We start from the raw sequence: 6000 nt of genomic DNA on the forward strand, positions 1-6000 counted from the left end.
CTGACAAACTTTGCTTTGGAAATTGACATTTGTACGCTCTATGCATGAAACCATTGTCACATATGAACTGAATCAAACACACCACAGGGGGGGGGGAATGGTCAGAGCAAATAAACCTTGTATATGATTGGTCCACTTTTGCAGCCTCTGACACATTCCAGCCACTTCTCTATTAAGCTTGCCAAATTACTAGAAAAAAGTAGCCTAGCCTGCTCTTATGCCTTTAACAGCAGCTTAATGTACAAAAATCAGCAGGTGAGTTTATCTCTCAGGACAGAGATAAATATGAGCTAATGCCTGCAGTTCAAGCTGCTGCTAAACCTGCAGCTACAGTGGTCATCTGAACAGTCAGCAGTCCCATTTTCTGTTGCAGCCAAAGCCTGTTTACTCAGAGGAGACCTTAATCTTACGCTCCTCTCTCAACAAGTGTCTCAAGAGGACAGATTCCACGATGGCCAGGTGCCCCCCATGTAAGAAGCTCTGCTATAAAAGGATGGATCACTGGATACGAGGGAGAATTGATTGGTTTGGCAACACTTTTTGAATGATTTTAATGGACTAGAATTTTGGCAGGACACTCAGGTACTAATAACTAAGTTTCTAGATCCAAATGGATGCAGAAGGGGTTAGTGACTCTGGCTTTTCTTAACAGGGACAGATGGTCAGTGGAAGATGGCTGGCAGCCACAGTATGCATCTGGAGTTTAGAAGATACCACCCTTTCAACAGTTTTCCACTACTGTGAGCAAAGATGTTGTTATCACAGTTGGGGGAGGGGAGCCAAGTGTAGTCCTAAGCACATATATATGGCAAGGATTCAACTCTAGGCTGCAACTCTTGATTGATTGAAGCTAAGCTCCAGAAATTGTGCGGGAGCCTTTCACTATTGCTTCATCACAGGAGGCTCTCCAAATCTTGCTGGACTACAACTCGTAGTGTTATCCCTGACTGTTGTTCCTGCTGGTTAGGGCTGATAGCAATTGTTATCCAACGTCTTCTGAAGGGCCACAGGCTCCCTGTCTCTGATACATCAAGCTCTGCTGACAACATCTGGGCTGCCTCTGCCATGAAAAGAGAGCAAGTTATCTTAACTTATCAGACTAATAGATTATAATTAACTGCAGCTGGAGAATACCATGTTTGCAGGGCTTTTCAATTTACTGCCTGCCAGTTCCTTCTTATTTTCATTGTGTTGGTGGCAGATGATTCCTTAGCTTCTTCTCTTTTTGCTACAAAGTTGATTAAACAGTTGCAGAATCCAACTCTTTGTGAGCAGTGGTGTTTGCCAAGTAGAAGAAAATGGCCTTTGGCAGATGTGGTGCCACAGAGTCCATCTTCTCGTAATTTCTTTTTAAACATCTATTCTGCATGAATTTGCTGAAGGAAGTCACCCAGAGGTTTGGACTGAAGTGTCAGCAATATGCTGATGAAATGCAGCTCTGTCTGTTTTCCATCTACACATCTCAGGAGGGCTGCAGAAATCTTGAATGGTGCCTAAAGGACGACGCAATGTGGATGCTATGGGTAGGGAAACCAGCTGATTTGAGTAAAGGGGTGCAACTAGTTTTGAATAGGATTGCACTCCCTCTAAAGAACCAAGTTCACAGTTTGGGGGTTCTTCAGGACTTGGCACCTGTGGATGCACAAGTGGTGGCACTGCCCAGGAGTGTCTTCTGCCAGCTTAGGGTGGCCATGCAAGTTATGATGCTGCTTGATTGCAATAAAACCTCCAAGTGGTTTACAAGAAATATTAAAGTTGTCATCAAAAACAGTTTAAAGATTAAACATAATTAAAATTAACAATAAAATGTTGAAACGCACCAAGATCTACAGGTCTGGATAGCCTTGCCGAAACAAAGATGTTTTAAGCAGGCACCAAACAGAGAACAACAAAGGTGCCTTCCTGGTGCCAATATTCAGGGAATTCTAAGGGCTGCCACATTAAAATATTTGTTACAACTGGGGGGGGGGTCTTCAAATTAAAACGATCAGCTAGGCACATCTGGGGCAAGGCAAAGCTGCAAGTAAGCTGGTCTCGAGCTATTAAGGGGCAGATCATGAGCAGAGGTGTTCTATGCTGTCAGGGACTCACCCCTCTCAGCAACTGTGCTGCAGCATTCTATTCTACCTATAGTTTCAAGGGAAGCAGAAGGGAAGCCCCACTGAAGCTCCACTGCAGTAACCCAATCCTGAAAGTCACCTAAGCCTGACCTGTTGTGGTCAAGGTCTCCCGGTCCAGGCGTGGCCAGAGTTGTACCAAGTGCAGCTGGTAAAAGGGATGCATGCACAATGTACATCTAGAGTAAACTACTATAATGCACGCTTTGTGGGGCTGCCTTTGATGATGACTCAGAAGCTTCAGCTGGTTCAAAACGCGGCTTCTGGCTGGAGCCAGATAGTCATATCATATTGCACTTGGAAGGAAGTATGGGTAACCATCTATTTGAAGGGCTACACCCCTTTTTAGAAGAGTTGTCCTTTTCAAGCCCAGTCTAGCCTGGATAGAATGTGTATGTATCACTGTAAGGGGGATTCAGTGCTATGTGGTAGACAGACCCCCATAAAGTGATGTTGTGAGACACCTGCTGCATCTCATGGCCTGTGGTGGGCCAAGTGCTGCAAGGACCCAACTCTCATGACATGGCAAACCACAGGACATGAGACGCAGCAGGTGTCTCTACTGAGGGAAATCATCCATAGATTTGGACTAGGGTGGGTGAACCTTGTATGCTGACGACACCCAGATCTATTTCTGATTTCCATCTTCTGATCCTGGGAAAGTGTGGCAGTTGAGAACTGGTGTCTAAAGGCAATATGACATTTGATGGAGACCCATAGCTTCCATTTTTCCTGCATCTCTTCTTGCCTCTAGGTTTGCATGTGGGCAGACAGCGCCAGTTAGGGGGCTCCTGGGCCATCAGTTCTGGACCCTTGCAATGTACATGAAACATATTTCACCTTTCCACTGAGGTGAACTTATAACTGTAGTCTGTGTGTGGAGCCCATGCATATTTTATAAACTATCTCATGTACTGTATTTGAGCCCACATGAACAATGAAAGAATTATTTGCCATTGCTCAGTGCATTGCCTTGATAATGGCAGGCTGCTGGTGCAGTCTCCGAGTTCCACAGGACAAAGAGAATGTACTATTTCAATTTTGCTTTTTAAAAATGTAGCTATAATGAACATGCCTTTTGGCTTTCAAAGCCATTTTTCTTTGGGGAAAGTATTGAAAAGAGAAAGAGAGGAAGATGGCTGAGGAAGCTGCCAGGTGTTGGCATGAGATGAGCAGACATCTCACCTACAGAACAATTATCTGGAGTTCCACTTTAATTAAAGAGAGAATGCACCAGCAAAAAGGACCAGTTCTTTTCTTTGCAGAGAAGCCTCCTCTATAGCAGCTTGTTCCTTTGTCCAATGGGCAGCCAGATTGTAACTAAGAATAGTGCCATGAAACGGTGTGAGAATTAAAAAGGGGGACATGACATGGACAGGAAAGATAGCGTGATTCTTTTCCCTGCCTTGTGAAATAATAAGAATGAATAAATAATAATTCAGGGTGGTCACCCACAAGATGATCTTACCATGCCCACTCAGGTTTAATAATCTGCTTTGCCCCTCTTAGCATAACTTGTGGATATAGATGAACAAAGGACTGGAAGTTGGTGAAAGTGCCCATCTTGTCATTCAGTTTCTGAATAGGAAAATCTAAAGACATATGTTGAAAGTGACACTTTACATCTGAACTAGAATGCTTTAGATTTGTCTGCATCTCTTGATCAGGCATGAAATATCACAAGCTGTTGCCTATCAAATATTATACAATACTAAATTCAATTCAAACACAGTTTAACTATTTCAAAAGCACTGTGTACCAGCCATCTAACATTATTACATGGTGCCATTACAAACTATCCAATATTAAAATAAAATACTGTGGGATGCAAAGTACAAATATTCATCCATTTGAAGTGCATGAAGTACGTTTGGTGTCAAACTTTCTGGGGGAGAATTTGGGAGAGAATTATTTGGAACAAATTATGTTTGGCTCTAGGATGGTGCTGATGCTAATTGGGATGGTCGTGATCACTTTGAAAACCACATAGACACATTTTGCACCTCTTTCACTAATGTAAATTACCTGCTGAAGAACATGGTAGTATCAATCATTCTGGAATGATCTTGAGATGGAAGAAAAGTGATCCAATCTGTCTGTAAATCATGTGGGCATCTGTAACCACCCAACTGTGATTTAATTTTTTAACATTGTGTTTGGGATAGAAACAAGAAATGCAAGTCCTTTCTCATAAGTACATGATCTGGCAATGCCAGACTCTATTAAGTTAAGTAATTCATTAGAAGCATGTAAAAATTGCCAAGCCAAAGCTGGACTAGGAAGTGGTAGTGTTCCAAATTATATTAAATTTTGTCCCCATATGGTTTGACACAATGTTGAATAGTAAGGATGGAGAGAGGAGAGAGGCCAGCAGAGCCAAGACTTGAAAAGGCTTCTCGTGGGCTGACTGAAATATTATGCATATAATCCTTTGAAAGTTGGCAGATATTTCCCTCACAAATAATTGGTCATCTGTGCTGCTTTTGCAACTGTTGTGAGTACAGATCACTACACTGTAATAATAATAATAATAATAAATTTTATTTATATCCCGCCCTCCCCAGCCGAAGCCGGGCTCAGGGCGGCTAACAACAATCAAATAATCAAACAATCAAATAATCACACATTCTAAAAATATTTCATTATAAAAATTAATTAAAATCAAATTAATGGCAACCGATTAAGCAAAATTCTGTGCAGGTTGCCAGAGGAGGGAGGGAGGCTGCGCCCTGACCAAAGGCCGGGTGGAACAACTCTGTCTTGCAGGCCCTGCGGAAAGATGTCAGGTCCCGCAGGGCCCTAGTCTCTTGTGACAGAGCGTTCCACCAGATAGGAGCTGCAGCCGAGAAGGCCCTGGCTCTAGTTGAGGCCAGCCTAACCTCTCTGAGGCCTGGGACCTTCAGGATGTTATTATTTGCAGACCGTAGGTTTCTCTGTGGGGCATACCAGGAGAAGCTCTGTAGTATTAGCCATTCCTGACAGGTGTGTCTTTGGGGTGGAGAATTGTCAGCCCACAGGCAGGATGTGGCCCAGAGTTCCGCCTTCATCCCATTGCCTTGCACATGATTTAGGTTTGAAAGAAACCACAATAGGATGTCTTGTTCAAGTAAAATCACAGCATGGTTGCTCTGGGAGAGAAGGTCAAGCCCTCCTCATGTGCTGCCCCCCACCCCATGCAATTGTGTTTGAAAACAGCCAGCCTTCTGGGCATTTTTTCAAGCCTAATTGTGGTACAGGCATTGTTGTTTGGAGGAGATCACAACTGGGGACAAAGGGACTTGTACACCCCATGAGATCTCTCTCGCTGACCCACATGCATATATCCCACTGCTCTGTTAGTGCCAACAGGAGGCTGCATTCAAGCTTAACTGCTGCAGTGGAGGACCTTGGGGGAGATCAAACACACACAATTGGACTTGGAAAATGTGGAAATTTTTAAAAGCCTAATTGCGGAGGATTGGGGAGAGTTTGTGATGTGATGTGTATATGTATGTGATTAGTGCATATGTGAAATGGCTTTTTAATTTTTTTGGCCCTGCTCACCACTGGGCTTGCATGTTCCTATGACCCTTGTGAGCAAAGCCGGCAGGAATCTCGTAGTCCCAGCAGGGTCACCCAAGGCGATAAGGTCAAAGGGAAGGAGCTAGACAAAGAATGATCCAAGAAATCCTCAATGGCAGAACAGGCGGATGATAACAAGTGGTATGTTACAACAGCTGTGAAGGCGGATGAAGGCTGCAGCAGATAAGAATCTACCGGTCATCGTGACAATCTTACTTGGCTGTGAGTGATTGCCGACAAAGAAGTGATGATCCCCCCTACCATTTGCATTGTGTTTCTTTTGCATTGAAATCAATGATGTGCAAAAATGCAATGATAACAT

The sequence above is a fragment of the Podarcis erhardii genome, assembly GCF_964252035.2.
Source record: "Podarcis erhardii genome assembly, chromosome: 4".
In the NCBI taxonomy this organism is placed as follows: Eukaryota; Metazoa; Chordata; class Lepidosauria; order Squamata; family Lacertidae; genus Podarcis; species Podarcis erhardii.